Raw genomic sequence first — 18,683 nt, 5'->3', positions numbered from 1 at the left:
CAGTTGCAGCTCTTCCTGAAAGTTATTTTGAAACATAAGGAGACATAAAGAGATAAACACCACCTATTGCTCTGTTTGGGGTGGCCCGGAGCCAGAAATCCTGCAACTGGTGTGAAGTTTCATCAATGGGTTTTTTGAGCACTCTTTGCATTTGCATATCTCAGTAATTAAGGGATTGCTTTTTCACCCTAATCAGTTTGTCTAAAATCTTTAAAAGACAGTGTGATAGGAAAAAAAAAAAAAGCCTCAAAAACACAAAATAAAACCTCTTCTCATTTAAAAATTACCGGATGATGGGGAATAGAGTGTGGTATTAAAATATACCACATTTAAAGTTGGGAGTCTGGTTTCTAATCCAGAATCCCTGCTCAGACCCTGGGTAAGTCACCATATCTCTCAAAGTTTCAAATTCATGTTCAGAAAGATGCCCTAAGGTTTCTTTTACTTTTTAGGCTTTATGGCTCTACAAGATGTCAAAAACAGTTTTCACCACAGTGAATCCCACCATAGTGTACATCCATAAGAATGGGGTCCTAGTGAGAATAAGATATATCCCATGCTTGTATAAATATATCAAAGTGAATTCTATTGTCATGTATAACTAAAAAGATTTTAACAAAGAATACAAACAATAATAAATGCTAGAGAGGGTATGGAGAAGAAAGAACACTTTTACACAGTCAATGGATTGTAAATTAGTACAACTACTATGGAAATCAGTATGCAGGCTCCTCAAAAGACTAGGCATGGAACCACCATATGATGCAGCTATACCACTTCTTGGTATTTACCCTGAAGAATTAAAGTCATCTTACTGCAGTGATACGTACAAACAGTGATACATGTTTGCAGCAGCACAATTCACAATAGCCAAACTATGGAACGAGCCTAGGTGTCCATCCATAGATGAATGGACAAAGAAAATGTGGTATACAGACATAATGAAGTTTTATTCAGCCATAAAGAAAAAAATGAAATTATGGCATTTGCAAGAAAATGGATAAAAGTGGAGACCACTATGTTAAATAAAAAAGTGAAACTCAGAAAGTTAATGGTCTTATGTTTTCTCTCATATGCAGAAGCTAGAAAAGGAAAAAGAAAAAGAAAGGCAGGTGCAGATCTCATGAAAAATCAAAAAAAAGCTCCATAGAGGAAAGGGACCAAGGAGTAGGAGGGGCAAAGGAGCGGGGGAGGGGGGAGTGCTGGAGAATGATATTGGTCAAATTATATTGTTATATTGTATGCATGTACTAATATAAAACAAAAATCCTATCAATATGTATAACTCTAATACACCAATTAAAATGTGGGAAAAAAGAAAAATGTTATACATGAGAAGTCTAGCAAACTGGTACATGTATTGTAGTTCTTTCCCTATAGAGATGCTGCTGATGACTTGAACGAAGTAGGTATGTGCTTCATGCTTTGCAGAAAGGGACCACCTGGTTACTAACTGGCTGGCAATATGGCTGGAATCAATTTCTTCTCTTATAAGCAAAGTTGCCTTTATTGGCACCAGAGAACTTGAACACTGAATTCCATCTGGTTGACCCAAACATCCAGTAAAGATGACACATACAGCAAATATCAAACAGAAAACTACTCCTCTTTATTTCTGATTATTCCATGATGTTAGTCTCTATCATTCCCTAGTCTAAAGCTATTGACCATCATTCATTCTTCTCTCCCCCCACTAATCTCTCTCTCTCACTGTCTCTCTCGCACACACCCCTCACGCTCTGTGTTTCAAGGTTAGTTTTTTTTTCTTTCATTGTTTATACTACAGATATATTTATTGAGGAGTTGGCAAGACTTTTCCTAAGGAACTAGAAGAGCTACTAAAGGTCAAGACAAATTTCTGATTAATAAGCAGTGACCATAAAAGACAAAAGAACGCCATTCTCAAAAGAGCTGAACGCTCAAGTGAGAGAAAGAAGCTGCATATGTAGATAAGGAGGATGCCAGGTGAAGAAAAAGATTACCAAGTGACAAGAAAATGATCTATCCATTTTAAGGACAGGAATTCAAGTTTGGAAAAGTACTCACGTGGTTTTAGGAAAGATTCTGGAAGGAACGCCAGAATTTGGCTATAAAAAGGTAGGGTGTAGGAGACAGCCATTGAGTTAGAATTGTTTTAGCAAACCATGAGGGTGGTCACTAGTCAGGGCTGGAGTTGAGCAGATCTGAAGAAGCATGGGGCGGGGATAAGGTTGTGGGATGCATGATGTCCAGACCACAGAGGGCTGGGAGGATAGGGTAGTTGGGACTGCATTGGGTCAGCAAGTGACACTGTGCAGGAATTCGCTCAGCTGGCTCCCTCTTGCTTTTTTTGCAGACCTCAGGTCCAATGCTGTCTCTCAGTGAGATCTCTGCATACTTAATCTAAGCCACTTACCTGCATCAATTTCTATTGTGTTTTATATTGCTCTGTTTTGTTCCGTTAATTTTTTTAAAAAGTACTCTTTGGGATTGTCTTGCTTCCAATTACCATATTTCTTGTCTGCCAGCCTTCCAGAGTGTGAGTTCTCAGAGTGAGGAGACCTAGTCTTTTATGGTCACTGCTGTGATCCAAGACTTGGCACGTATTAGGTGCTCTGCAAATAATTGTCAAGTGGATAGATGAATGAAATCAAATGTTTAGCAAAACCCTCAGCTTATGGATAGCCTCAGAATAAGATGCATGTGTCTTTATCTTCTTCACAATGTCTGGTAAAAGGAACTAAAAAATGTTTTCAATAATAAATCTCAGCTGTAGCCATCAGCGGCCTCCCCAACTACTGTTAGGATCTCTGTATTTACGGCGCTGCCTCTTCCAGATGTTGTTGGTGCATTTTTTTTTTTTTCTTTCCAAGTACAACTCAAACTTCTCGTGTGTTCCAAAACCACATGGAAGTGGAACGTTAAATCTGGGGGTGGGCATGTCTGTGTAATTTCCTTCATTTCTATAAGGTTCTGGTGGTTTTTTTCCTCCCCTAGGCCACAGATTAGCTTAACAATTACAAACCAGCTTCAGAGGTTTCCCCTTTAGAAGTTTAAAAAAAAAAAAAGATAGCATGTTTGAACAGGCTGGACTTGGTAAAAGTCTCTTTGTCTCACATCTTAACTGTTCACCTAGCTTCCATATAGCTATTCCTTTTGGATTATAAAAATCATTCATTCATGTCTATATTCCGCCCTGAGCATCCCCAGGTTGCCACTAGTGGATTCAAACAACCACAGATTGAGTATATTGGGGAAACATCATGTCTGTTCTGAACCTGTGCAGGCTTACTGTTGTCTTTATCCTCCAAGAACACAGTATAACAACTATTTATGTATCATTTACTTTGTATTAGGTATTATATGTAATCTAGGGCTGATTTAATGCATATAGAAGGGTGTGTGTGTAGGTTATATGCAAGTATTAGGTTGCTTTATATAAAAGCATCTGCAGATTTGGGTGTCCATTGGGGTCCTGGAAGCAATCCCCCCAGATGCTGAGGGAATGAAAATATATATCACCTCATCTTCCAAATTAACAAAGGAATCAGCACCAAAGTCCCTTGTGTGTGTGTGTGTGTGTGTTGTGTTGTGTTGTGTTGTGTTTTAATACAGATTCCCAGAGGAGGGAGGCAAAGAAGTGTAGTATAAATAAGTCAACAACCAGAACTCCTGAGCAAATCCTTATTTAGCGGGCCTCTGGTTTTATTTTTGAGAACCACTTTCCTTGTTTTGATTTGTCATGATGCCACCAAAGCCCATTACAGAAACATTGCACTCTGCAAAACAGAACAGGTCCAATGAGCCTCCCCAAGTGTAAACACAGCTCTTGTGTGGATGAACTGTTTCTGAGGATCCAAATTCAACCCGAGGGCAGCCTTGGAAAGCACACGCATGTTCCCCTGAAATGCTAACACCAGGTTATATTCCTGCGACACTTGACACTTTTTTTTTTTTTAACCCCAAATGTCCCAGTCAGGCTGTGGTTGTTAGGGTTGTCCTCAGCGTAAATGGTTCTCACACATTCAGCAGAGGTGGTTCTAGAGCCACCAGCGATAACAGTAGGCATCTATGTGTTCAGCGGGGCCCTAGGAGTTTCACATCACCACCGGGAGCCACAGCCTGGGCTCCACACAGCGGGTTGAGTGCCAGTGAGTGAATAAAGATGGGCCAGCTCCTAGCATCTGTTTGCCAGCCATTGGCCAAGTCCGTGTTTTCCCACCCTAGGTACACTTCACCCAAGTGCCTTTTGCATGCCTGCCTTCACGGAGTGTGATGTTTCACTTCTTTGCAAACCTTTCTGTGTGATGGCAACACATTTTGAGGTTGGCTTCACCGGCCAGAATGTCACTTTGTCATTAACCTCTGAGAAGGTGAGCTATGAGTAACAAGCCCAAGGAGGAACATTTTTTAAAACAGCCCAGTGTGTCTTTTCTAGACTGATCCAAAATGAAGGTCACTTAACGCCTTTCAATTTGGTATCAAATCAGATTGTGTCTAGACACTCAAAAGAACAGGAAGTTAGCCCATTTAAAAAAAAAAAAAAAACATGGCATCTCCCTATTTATTCCCCACTTGGAAAATAAGTTCACTTGCCCACTAAATAGGAGATGGGCCCTCAAGATAACTTCTGCTGAGGCAGAAGTTGCCATGTCCCTTCCTTCATGAACGGTGGCTCCAATCTGCCACGCTGTACTCTCCCTTTGGAATGGTTTTCTCGGGCAGAGTTGAGTGTGTGGAGAGCTTCTGAGATGGCCCATGGAATCGGGGTGGCTCGATTGGGGCCACCTTGCCTCCTCCTGTCTGATGTGCTTGTCAACTAGTTTTAATGTTGAACCCACTGGTTCGAACAGTGAGAAATGCAACTTCTTTCCTACTTCTAGATTACTGAAAGATTATACCTCGTTCCATTGTCCTTGTCCTGGTCTTTTGGTGACTATATGATATGAAAAGAAACAGGAGACAAAAACCAAAAAAAAAATGACTACATCTAGTTGTTGTAACAAATGTAAAAGTTACACATCCACATGGCGTCCTCAGCTTCCCCTCGTTCCCTTTGAAAGTTTGTGCCATTATTCACAAGCCTTTGGAGGTCCCCTTTCAGAATTGTTCTTAGATTCTGAAGTACATTCCTTAGATGTTTATGTAAAGGCAGATTTGACCTTAGCAGCAATTGCCTTTCACAGCTGGGGAATCCCACTTGGATCCCCAAATGAGTTACAACTATGAAGGGATGGAACTAGAATTTTTATGTGGATAACACAATGTTGCTAAAAGTCCAAGGGAACTTGGAACAAACACATGAATATTGGTGAATTATCCACCCAACATCACTGACATAAATACAGCGCTTCCCTGTTCTGGAAGATACTCACCAAATAGGGACATATCAGCTCAGGTTGACTAGGCAAAACTTTAGTAATGTTTAAGGATAGAAAATAGCACCCATTGTACTATAAGATCTTCCTATTATTCCTAAAACATGCCTATGGGATGATAAACATGGGGAAAGGAAAAAAAAAAAAAACGAAAAGGGGATATAAATAGCAAGGAAGAAGAGAGAAAGTTTCAATCATGCGGTGGTTTGGGGGGAGTGGGTCATTCACATTGTTCCCGGGCAGTCCTTCCATGACCCTGGGGAAGGGGTTGTGTGATACCTAATTTTATGAGTCAACTTGATTGGGCCAGGAGGGTGCCCGGATATTTGCTCCAACATTATTCTAGGTGTGTGTGTCTAGGGGGAGTTTAGGATGAGTATAACACTTAAATTGATAAAATAGATGGTACTCCCTAAAGAGGCGAGCCTCATCCAATCAGCTGGAGGCTGGAATAGATCACAAATGCCCACCTTTCCCTGAGTAAGAGAGAATCCCTTCTGCCTGATGGCTGTCAAGATGGAACATTAGCGTTTCCCACTTTAGGACTTGAACAGAGCATTGGCTTCTCTGACTCAAGTCTGCCAACCTTTGGTTTGGAACTACACCTTCAGTTCGCCGGGTCTCCAGCTTTCTCACTGCAGATCTTGGAATTTGGTAGCCTCCATTATCACATGAGGAAATGTTTTATGTTAAATATTTCCTTCTGTGTATTAAAGATATAGCTATGTGTCAACATCACCACACACACACACACACACACACACACACACACACATAATTTGCTCTGTTTCTCTGGAGCGCCCTGACTAATACAGTTTGGGTATTCATAATGATCTAGTAGCCTGAAGTTTGGCTGACCTTGCCCTTCATAAATCTCCATCACCATGTTAATGAGTCTTGACAGATGAGAAACTCTAATCCCAGTCAGAAGGCGGGGTGGGATGGGGGTGCCAAGGCCAGGACTGGCAGCGGCTTATTGTGGCTGCATGTCTGTGCCCAAGGCTCCCGGGATTAGCACAATCAGCAGGTGGCTGGGGAAGGACATCTGAACCGGAAGAATCCTCTCCTTCCTCAGTCTCACCCCCTGCACCTCTATTCTGTTGGGGATCATTACAGATTTTTAAACTCTAACTGTGGAAACGAATGCAGCTGCTCTTTGTAATTGTTTGTGAAACTGAGTTAAAGGGAGGTTGTTGTGGCTCTGCAGGTGCAATCATTAGATGCATCTATGCTGTGTAATTAACCTCATTTCCATGTGAATGTCCGGGGTGTACACGCTGCTCACAGAACTCACGCCATGATCATTACACTTACAGTCAATCCAATTAGACAAAGGTTCCCACACTTAGAGAAAAATCAGGACAAACCACAAGGGAAGGCCTCCCTCAAGAAGGTCTCTAGTTAAATGTCTCAAAATAAACAACTGTGGCCTAATTAATTGTATGGCAGGCCAAAGGAACACACCAAGGAGCTACTTATGTGTCTGGAGCCCAATTCTAGCGAGCTGCTTAATAGAATCTCCTTTTGTTCACACTTGCAGTGTCTGAGAGTTGTGTCCAAATGAGGGAAGGTCTGGTGGCTGTCCTCCACCCTCCCTTATCACCAACTCGGGGTTGTCCAATGAAATAATCAATGACTTTATTTTGATTATAATTTTTAATCCCCTGTAGGTACTCAGAGCAATTAGGGGGGAAAAAAAAGAAAAAGAAAAATCTAGCCATACTTCTCAAAGGAAGTTGGTCAGGCTGAGGGGCTTTTCATATTTTAGCAGAGCCACAGCTAGAGGGCACCATGGAAGGAGATGATTTCCCCAGATGTCCCTCTTCTCATTCCTCCTGATACGGCAGGTGATACCCTCAATTAAACTTCTTCTAAGGTTTACAGTTAGTTCCTAGAAGGTAGAGATCATACCTTCGACTTCTCTTATTCCCCACCCCCCAAGATGCCTAGCACCATACCAGGGACTTTAGAAGAACCCAGTAAATAATGGTGGTTAACAAATGGAGACCAAAGAACACATGATCACGGGGACTGATTTGGGATTCTAATATAGAGAACATGTCGGTGACCCGTGAGCTCCAAAGAAGGTTCAGGAAAGAGAAGCAAGAGATATGTAATAAATGACAGCTCCTGAAAGAAGGGAAGTCCCTGGGTGTGTGTGTGCATGTGAGCACATGCTCACCCTTAGTACATGGCTACTGGTCCTCTGTGTTCCAGGGCCTAGCAGTGCCTGGTGTTAGAAATTCAGAATTTAGTCTCCGCGCAGAGCCTACAAAGTGAAAGTCAAGATTTTACCAAGTCCTTGTGTTTCTTATATGCATTCAGGTCGAAGAGACAGTGCCTTCTGGTTCTTTCTGTTCAACATTGGACAAGGTAAGAGAAGTGTCCAGGAGTGTCCAGAGGGTTCTTGTAAGTCTTGTTCATCACCCTTTCTTTTCCATGTCCTCTTCTTCCACCACTCTGTAACTTTTCCTCCTTATCATTTCTTGAAATTTGTTTAGCTGAGATGGTATGTTTTAGAGCAATAAATACAGAGAGCAGTAGATATCACCTGACATTACATGTTAGAACATATTCTGGAGACTTGGTGATCCTTTTCTCCTCCTCTATGATTATTTTTATGTCTGTACGCTGTCTTTGCTTGTACTTTTGAATGGAACTGGGGTCATTTTCTCTGGGAAGTGCCATCGGAGCCAAACTCTGTCACTCTTTTACTCTCCTTAAGGACAGAGACTGCACAAAAATCACATCGTTTCCCACAGTGCACAGTTGAATATGTGAACTCATAAAAGACAATGTCACAATCAATGGAAATATCCAAGAATGCATACTCTGTAGGTGGGTGTCCTGTCCAAGGGCAAAATCAAAGGGCTTCCTTCTTTCTCTCATACCCACAATCTTTACCTGACAAGTGCGATGGTAATTGCTCTCAATGTGATCAACGTCTTCGGAGGAAGGAGCACACAGAAATGAGCAAATACATATTTGTAGAACTTGGTAAGTTCTCTAAATGCAATGAAGGCAAAATTGGCAGAAAATCAGCCTGGGGAATTTCTGTCTGTGGCGTGTCTGTGTATGTGTGTTTGTGTATGTGTGTGTGTGTGTGTGTGTGTGTGTGTGTGTGAATAAGTACAGCTGGGCTGAAATGAGGTTCTATTTCAAGGAGATGTTTCTAAGAAGAATTCTGAATCTTTAAGATATTAAAAAAAACATTTTTGACATATTTGAAATCATATGACAGAAAGGTCCACCTTTGCACAATCTCCATCATGAGTAAAAGATGAGGGCTGCATAACTAACTTTCTAGGTAATTAAAATATTAACATAGGTGAAAAATTAATAGTTAGAGAAAACAAAGAGAAACAGTGCAGGAAGATGGCAGTCAGTATATGATAAAAAAAAAAGAAATATTAAAATGGGACCTGCTGGGTTTATCCATCTATTGTGACGACTGTCAGTTTCTGGCTGACTGAAAGTCTGTAACCTGCCATTGAACTCTCCCCGTTGTTCCGTCTGTGGGAATATTTCTCTGCGAGACAAGCCAAGGCAAGTCTACAGTGGTTCACGAGGAGGAGTTTGGGACTGACTGTAATTTAGGAAAGTCCAGGCTCCCAGTCAGGCCCTGTGGTGCACAGCCACTGGGAACAAGGGGTCGTGTGGGGTGGCAGTTCCGGTTCCCCTTGCCTGTTACCCAGTCCTTCTCCTTCCCACCGCTGTGTGCATCAGGAGGCAGCCTTCATGAACTTCATAAACTGGAAAACTACATTAGGTCAGAAACTCAAGTATCCAATTTAATTTGATAATCCTTGTCAGGGGAATGTTTCCCCATGGAGGCTCAAGAGGTATTCCACAGCCATGCCCGTAACGTGGGACTTAAACCACAGAGAGTGTGAGGTCCAATTACTGCAAGTACTAATTACCTTCATAAAATAGGTGGGGACGGAGGGGCTGTGGAGGGTAGATACCATTTAGTTGTTTTTCCATTGGCCCACAGAAGGCCCAACCTGGGAAAAATATCACCTAGGCACCCGGTCTCAGTGGGTCCTAGTATTTCTTTCCTGGTTCATAATTGCTAATTCACTTAAGTAAGAATAATATTTGTCCTCACAGGTGCCAACCTAAGTAAGCCATTGCTTTACTTGGAGTGGCTAAAAAAATACAATTACATTACATTCACGAATATTCCTCCTTCTTATAAGAATGCAATTAACGTTTGGAAAATAAGTTGCTGCTGGATAAACTAAGTTGCTAATTCTACAAAAACTAAGGACAATAAACCGTGTGTGTGTGTGTGTGTGTGTGTATATATATATATATATATATATATATGTGTGTGTGTGTGTGTGTGTGTGTGTGTATTTAAGCACAGAACTATATCACAGAGAAACCAGATCTTGATAAAAAGAAATCAGTGTTAATAACTTTTGCTTTCTATAACTGGAAAAGTCTAATGCCTCTGATTGGAAAGACTATGGGTACTTTGCCCCCATTTGAGCACTTTATCCAAAGAAACATCTACTCTTCCAGGGAGTTGATTTCCATAGTAACTTGCTACTGCTTCATTAGTGCACTTAGCTGCAGAAGCTCTTATATCTCTGTTAGCAAATCTTGCTAAAAGTCTGCACGTTATGACTTGTGTCGAGTATAAAGTATAATACAGCTTGATTTGGGGTAAGATTGAGCAATAACGCCAGCAATAGTGCCTGGACAATAAGGCCATTTTAGAACTGGTATTCAGGGAGAGGAAGCCAGTATTTTAAAATACGAATGTTTAAACCAGTTTTCTGCCTCTAATTTTAGACCAGTATATTTATATATGTATTAAAACTCTGCATCTCTCATTATTAAGTACATTAGGTATGAATTATGCATACTAGCCTACAAAATCTTTAAAATCAATTACGGGACAAGGGACACTTCATGTGAGGAATGGCCATCTGAACATGTAACTGCAAGTCTGTTCTCTTATTGCTGGTTAATTATGTCAAAATTTGTCCAGTCTTTGCCTATAGGGTATTTTTATTTATGGGTAAGCAGTGCATACTATTAAAAAAAAAAAAGCAAACCTAAAACCAACTCCATGAGTAGTGGAAGAGAAGTGATGAATTTCTAAGTTCTTGTAATTGCTTCAGTAAGCTCAGCCAGACAATGAGAGTCAGCCTTCCACAGCAAATTCAGGTTGTGAATCAGCTCAGAGTAATTCAGTGTTAGGTCATTCTGTCCCAAGTGCACTTCATCCTTGGCAAATTGGACCCAAATGCTCAAAGTACATAGACCACTTTGTAAGCCAACTATATTTACAGCATTATTCTGTAGGGATCTGTATCATGGAGGAATGGGCACAGGGCGACAATGGTAGAAATCTTCATTATCTTTAATCTGCATAAAAACTCCTGGTTGCATTTATGGCGATGGGCAATCATTGATTAAAGTGTGAATATTGACATTTAACCATTGGACAAAGAGTAGTCTAGATGAGAACGGAAAAACTGACACATCATTTGGCAGTATCTGTTGAACAGATTCATCCAGGTATTTCCTGCCCTGAAAACAGTCCTGAGGAGTCTTATGTTAATCTCCCCAAAATCTCGACAAAAGAAAAAAAAAACTTGAGCAAAACAATGTGCGAGTGTTTTAATAAAAGGGCATTTCTGTGATTCTTTTCAAATTTATTTTTACCAAATGATTTTGGAGCTAGTCTTGTCCTCTTATCATCTCACTTGTAGATAGTCTAGTATTGTGCTCATAGTTTGGAGCATCTCATACCATGGTGAGATGCTCATGGTGTGATTCTAATGTAGTATTCTAAAAGGGAATGGATCATAACACGAGTGAAACCACAGGTAGCTAGAAAGTTGGGAGAATCTATTTGAATACTACCAGAAGAGCCAGATTCGTTTTAGAGGGAAGACTGAAGTTTTCAATGTGAATAAGGAGAACACTCCCATGGATCTTAGAGGACATACCTTATCAATCTGACTTTTAAATTTGAGAAATACAATTTAATTTATTTTTTAATTTGTGAACTTTTACTGCTAATTTTAACTATAGCTTTCTTTCTCCTGAGAGAATACAAAAACTAGCTCATGAGTGTTCATAGGAATAATCAAAGTCCATTACCTAATATTTGAATTATGCCCATCCACATATTATTAATTCATTCAGTTAATACTTCTGAGGACTTTGGATGCAAAAAACTATTTCAGGAGCAAAATGTACATAATACCATCCTGATGCAAGAAATTTATACTACAGTGATTGTTGGGAGTGTTTAAGGGAATCATTACAGTGTAGACTCAGATCAGTTGCCTTAGTCATTACAGAAACGAGGTGGCAGCACACAGGACAGAATTATTGACTCTTCATGGGAAAGGGAATCCAGGAACACTTTCCCAGGGAGATATCATAGTTGACTTCAAACACACAATGCAGAGCCCTTCACGTAGAATGACCAGGGACAAAGTATATACTGAATTGATTTTCTTTTCCTGGAATAACATAAAATATACAAATTATACATTATAATAAAGTCCATATGCCAAATTTGCTCGGTTCAAAAATATAAAAAAGAGTATTTTAAGATCCACAGTGTCCAAATGGCTCAATGGTGTTTTCTCAGCATACTTGATTTTAAATGAGGATATAATCAAATATTATTGTTAAACAACACATCTGGAGTAAAAAAATCGGGTAGATTGCAGATGGAAATTTTAGGTAGTGTTTGATAAGTCCAACCAAAGGGAAGTAGAGTTGTTTTGTCAATGAGATATTCCCCCCGTTGCTTAATCTGAAAACTCTGGGGTGGGGGGAAACATTGTGTTCTCTCATTTTCATATCCCAGAGTCCTCCTGGTAAATTAATTTTTCTGCAAGTGAGCTTCACAGCAGCGAAATTGTGGCTCCAGAAGAAAGCAGCAGATGAACCTTTTGACAACCCTGTGTTTCACGTGTCGACCCTTGTCTTAGCAACGTGACATTTATTTGCTTAGTGCAAAGTTGACAAGATCAATGTGTGTCAAAAGCAATTATTTTTATATAAGATTTATGTCCCAATGATTAGTCTTAAGATGTTTCTGTTACTAATGAGGACGTTGAAGTTGGAGCCTATGAGAATTCTTAGGAGAAACGAAACTATCTGGAAAATGCATGCATGAGAGCCCCGATGCAGATTTTAGTCACATCAAATTCCTTTTAAGAAGAAAAGTGTCTTTGTGTGCATGCGCACGTGTGTGTGTGTGTGTGTGTGTGTGTGAGTTGAGGGGGGAAGAAACCCACAAATGTACATGTACAAGAAAACACAAAAGCAAAGATCTATGCTTTCTTTATCTTTTCTTTTATCTTTTTTTTTTATCTGTTGGTATTCTCCAATGCACAGAATTCTGGGTTTTATTCTTGTTTTATACTGCCTGCTTATGTCCATTTATTTCACTAGACTATACAATCCTTCCAGAAAAATAAAGCCACTTTTTCTTTTATACCTCTAGTCTACCATTTCTCGCCCTCATTCTGCATCCTTGACTGTGTCTTGACCTGAATATTGAAGCCCTCAAACCACCAGCCTTACCTACACAAAGATTACCTGGGGATCTTGGCAATATAGAGATTATGATTCAGTGAATGGTTCTGAGCAGGAGCCTATTTCTAATAAACTTGAAGATCACAAGCATGCTGCTCTTTTATGGGTCTTGCTGCTCTTAGAGTTGGATGGTCTGTTGTCCATCTCACTTTGGGTTCCCCAAGGAGCCAAGATCAATTTCTAGCATGAAACAAATTATTTCTGCACAGACGTGTAATAATTTGGGATAAGATGATTTTTTTAACCTAGTGTGTTTATATGACTTAAAAATACAATTACACTGGGATTATACCTGGACTTACATATGAATATCAGTATTGTTCCCTTCAAAACAATTACCAACTATTTTCTTGATATGCAAATTATGTTTTTAGAATTATCTGCAAAGGTTCAAAAATAAAGAGACATCTATTGATTTACACATATCAGGACTTCTCAAATATTTACCGAGTCTCTGAAGAAAAGAAAAAAAAAAACAACCCACTAGATTTCTAGGGACACAGTGGTAGTTCATAGGGAGAATGAGTGTTATTAACTTCTCAAGGAGCTCAAAGAAGGGTCAAGTTAGCAAGTAGTTATGTCTCAACATAATACATACAAGTGTAGATGCTCTTAGTGTGCATGTTTTCTTAAACCAAACAAAAACCATTTCAACATAAGATTGACCTTGAGTTTGGCGATGTGGTTTCAGGTTGAAAAATCATTATTTCTCTCAAGTGGTGAAATTTTTGCTCCATGTAGCAAACACGTGGATTTGGATTAGGAACTTCATTTCCAGAACATATATACAGTCTCCCCAAATAAGTTTCTTGAAAAAATCTAGCAAGAAGAGACAGCAGGAAATTGAAAGAATAAACTTCATTGGTTATTTAGACATGTTTATTTCACTAGCTATGGATTAGGATCTGTGTGTGTCTGTACAAACACGTGTGCATACCAACACACACAAACACACATGTGAATACTGTGTACCACATTTAATAATATTTAATAGTTCACTCAGTATGTTATTGCTTTGTAAAAATAAAAGACTACACTTCATGAATTCTTAACCTGTACCTCATTCATGGCTTAAAGGTGGGTAGCTATATTTTATTATCCAAACTGAGACCCTTTGAGAAGTAAACGAAGAACTATTAATAGTTTGTCTAGGAAAAAAGGCACAGTGGAGACTATTCTGGGGAAACCAGAGAAATTATCATCTCCAGAAAGGCAAAAAATAAATCTCTTCCCTTAGTTTGTTTATCTGTTGTATTTAGTAGTTTTTCTTTTAACTTAGCAGTCATTCTTCAGAATATGGATGCTGCCCACTGTATCGCTTACAAGAAACATTTTTAGGGTAAAATCTGTACAGATTTTTTTTAAAGTTGGGGGGATTCTGCTTAGGATATGCCTATGCCGTTCGGTGATTTAAGCAACCTATGAGCTCTGAGAGACTCATTGGATCAGCGGTTGTGTTTTCTTTTATATGTATATGTGAACTGTTTCATGAATGCAGGGCATTATTTTATAATTTACAGCTGCATTTGGCCAGACATTCTTGAAAACGGGAGGGGTGTGGATTGTACAGTTCTTTCATTAAATCATGAAAAAATTATATTGAAATACATTGAAAGAAAGAAAAAGAAATAATTCACTTGGGCTTTATAGATTATTTCTATAGATATAGAAGGAAAGAAAAAGTGAAGGCCAGTGTCTCTAGACTCTGAATACACAATAAAAAGAATTCTATATTTTCAATAGAAATTGAAACTCACTTTTCATCTGAAATGTTGTTTTGCTTTTGGCTCTAACGGGCTTTACCTTATTTTATATATGATGCTAATTTTTCATAAAATTAAATGTCACCACATATTTAAATTTGGAGAGGTTATGTTTCACTTTTACTTTTGAAAAAGTGCCTTCCTTATGCAACGTCTTTGCTTGAAATAGATTAAACAAATGGTTAAATAAAACACGAACACAAAATTAACCTAAAAAAGACTATTGATTGTTATCTTTTATTTCTACTTAAACATTTCCAGTGAAATTTCTTGGAATATTTATATAGTTTTTTTTTTTAAATTTAAATAGTTAAATTTGGGGGTTTTGCATTATCCTTTTATGTCTGTATCTGTTCTTTGGGAACACAGTTTTCTTTGACTCTTTCTTTTCTCTCCTTGATTATTGGCAGGGAAAATTTTATTTGTCTTCCAATTTTTCTTCATCTTCAAATGCTCTATGTAAAAGCCCTGAGTTTTAGAGAGGCAAGAGTGTCTGTGATCATGTTCAAGGGGAAGGGAAGCTAAGTTGAGTGGTTCAGTTCTATGTGGGCTGGAAGACAATGTACATGAAGCCCTTTAGTGTTTCAATCTACCAGTGCCAGATGTGTGTATGACAGATCACATATCAAAGAATAATACTGTGGTGTAACTTAGGTTTAGCTTGGTCCAATGACATCAATGTTTTCTAATTCTTTTTTTTTCTTTTCTTTTCTTTTTTTTTTTTTTTGGTGCTAGGAATTAAACCAAGGACACTTGATCATGAGCTATATATACCCCAACCCTTTTCATTTTTATTTTAAGACAGGCTTTCACTAAGTTGCTTAGGGCTTTGCTAAGTTGCTGAGGCTGCCCTCAAACTTGTGATCCTCCTATCTCAGCCTCCTGAGTTGCTGGGATTACAGAAAAATGCTCCCAGAACTGGCTTTGGTCTCATTTTTGACATCAGATTTCAATTTAAATTGTAATACAATGATGAAATGAATTTTCACAATTTTTCTGTTTTTTTTTTTTTTTTTTTTTTTTTGCCTTTGCAGAGAGAGAGATGAAAAGCTGACAGGATATATCGGTAGAAGAGAGACTTAGATACTTAAACTAGATTTTTTTTTTTTACATGAAGTTTTTAAAAACTACTATTTTTAGTGCAAGGGCAAAGAAACATCTCTTAGTATTTTGTTCAAGCTGTTGAGATTTGCCCAGAATCCCCTCAGAGAAAAGACGCTACGTCAGACTATAAAAGTTAAAGTTGTTTGTGTTTATTATGTCATCTCAATCATCCAAAGTCAATTCTAGATGATTCCTCATAATCTATTCTTGAAAGCTGACAAATTTTCATGTGGTCTGACCATTTACCTTGGAATATGAATTTTGGGCTAACAAGGACATCATTTGAAAAGATGGTTTCCTTCTTAAAGCCGCCATGCACAGCCAATTCACAAACATCATGTTTCTCTGGACCCTGCAGCAACAAATAAAAGCAAACCCTTTGACTGACAGGAAGAAGCCTAGATAAGGAAGATTCGCTTTCCTCACCCCTCTCTCACTCGGACATGGATTCCTCAAAGTCATACCCCTGTTCCGCAAACTAAGATCTTTATGAAAGTATTACTCATGATGTCCCAGTCACTGAAACTGTTCTAATCTCTTTTTCGACTTTCAAATACTCATTCTCCAAGTGTCCTTCCTTGGGGGACTATCTCTGAGTTCAACAATTTGTTTAATAAGTTTTTTCAGTTCTATATTTGTGGTCAAAATCATCCACTAAGTATTCATGTGAATTGTAAATATAACCTGTTCATTTCCTTGGAGTCCTTCCAAAGTCTTACAGTGATATTCAGATCTCCTCTTTAAATTCTTTATGTTTTTCGAATATGGAAGAGAAATGTTAATTTCACTGTCATTTTATTATGACCATTGTCTTCCTACTTGTGACATCTAACTCCATGAACAATTCCTTCCCCGTTAATGAAACAATAGTGTTTTATAAATTAAAGTAGCCATTCAATTACAAAACAGAGATACCAAATTGTATAACTATAGGTTTAGGTGAAAAAGAAAACAAACCCTCAGACAAATTTTTCAGACTCTAATACTTATAATGAACATGTATTTTACACATTGTCACGTGCTACCTTGTATCTGATGCACTTTATAAACACAGATTACTTTTCCTGGAACTAATTTCATTCATTTTATAGGTGGATGGGGTGTATTTTGTAATAAATTAATTTCTCAAGATTAAATTGCCCAGGCAGGAAATGCACGTGTCTAATTACAGAGACATCATTTAATTAAGCACTTATTATTTGTTGTGCACAATGATGTGCTTTCTATGTCCAATCTCTTAAATCAGCTCTTCACTGTATGCATAATGATCACGGTCTTACACATGAAGGGAACCAAGAGACAAAGCTAATGAACATACGTTAATAAACAGGAGTGAAGTTCAAGTCCTGATCTGTCTGAATCCAGATGTCAGGACTTGCCAATCTGTGTCGCTATTAAAGCACATTTATTTTTTCTTTAGGAAAAAAAAAATATATGTATTACTGGGCTGGGGATGTAGCTCATTTGCCTAAACATCCATGACAGCCTGGGTTCAATCCCCAGCATCAGAATGTTTAAAAAAAAAATTACTACTTACTCTTTAGATCTCATGCAAACACTGTTATGCAAAACGAGGCTGTCTTTTTACTCTTTCGTTCACTGTTATCTTACTCCACATTAGCCACATCTCATTTCTTCCATTTTCCCCAGTGCACAAAGATAATAGTTTTCAAACCCGTTCAATGCACAAAGCTGAACTCTACTTACATCTTTCCCTAGATTTTACAGTGATGCTTTGGCTTCAACACACACACACACACACACACACACACACACGCACTCCACATACATAGAGTAGTCAGGAAATTTTGATCTGAAATCTGTGATATTTGAACTTTCTTTGGGGATTCCCTGGATTCTTGGGGAAGGAGAACTAAAGGAAAAGTTGGAGGATATAACATTGTGGAACATGGTTCAGAGATCCATCAAATACTTGATCGTAATTTTGATTTCAAAGGCAGAAAATATCCCAGAAAACTGAAAGAAAAATGCTGTGAGAAATCTCCCCGTCTCAGATGATACTCAGAATACTGGAAGGAGTTCTCAAATTTAAACGTGCATGCCAGCCCCCTAGGGAGCTTATTAAAATGCAGAGTTTGAGGCACATGTCCATTTCCAGGAAGTGCCCAGGAGCTGCACACACTACAGGGCAGCTGAGCCAATCCTGTCTCCTCGAACATTTAGTCTGATTTTTTTCACAACGTCCACACATGTAACTTTAGTTTTTCTCTACAACCAGTAGCAATATGCTAGAGTTTGAAGACTGGGGGGGACAAAAATGTGTGGTCCCTGATATTAGGTATTCAAAGCACGAAGTTTTGTGTATAGGCCCACGTAAGTCTAGCTGAAATTTATCAGCAGATGTTGAAGGAAGGGAGTGATTTTACTCCTGCAAGGCACCACAGGCTCAAACCCAGGCCTCATTAGACTGAGTACTTCTCAGATGCTTAGTCCAAAGTGGTGATCGTAGTTTCCCCCTTTTAGAAAAGTACACCCTGGGTTTTGAATAGCAGCCTTACACAAGGAAATGAAGCCTTTGCTTCAGGGCTTATGGACATAAGGCATCAGTATCGAACTCTTAGTGCATGATAATATTCCTGCGACTGACACCTTTATTTTTGGTGTGAATTTGGCTAGGCCACGATGTCCATCTGTCTGGTCAAACACTAATCCAGATGTTGCTGTGAAGGTATTTCATAGATGCAATTAACATTTACAGTCAGTTGACTTGAGTAAAGGAATTGCTCTTGACCATGTGGGTGGGCTTTTCCCCATCAGCTGAAGGCTGGAGAGCAAAAAATGATGTTTTCTGGAGAAGAAAGCACTCTGCCTGAGGACTGTAACAGAGAAACTCTGCCCAGGTTTCCAGCCCACCAACTGACCA

Source organism: Marmota flaviventris, chromosome 17 (assembly GCF_047511675.1).
Source record: "Marmota flaviventris isolate mMarFla1 chromosome 17, mMarFla1.hap1, whole genome shotgun sequence".
NCBI lineage: Eukaryota > Metazoa > Chordata > Mammalia > Rodentia > Sciuridae > Marmota > Marmota flaviventris.
Note: the sequence above shows the minus strand (reverse complement) of the source record.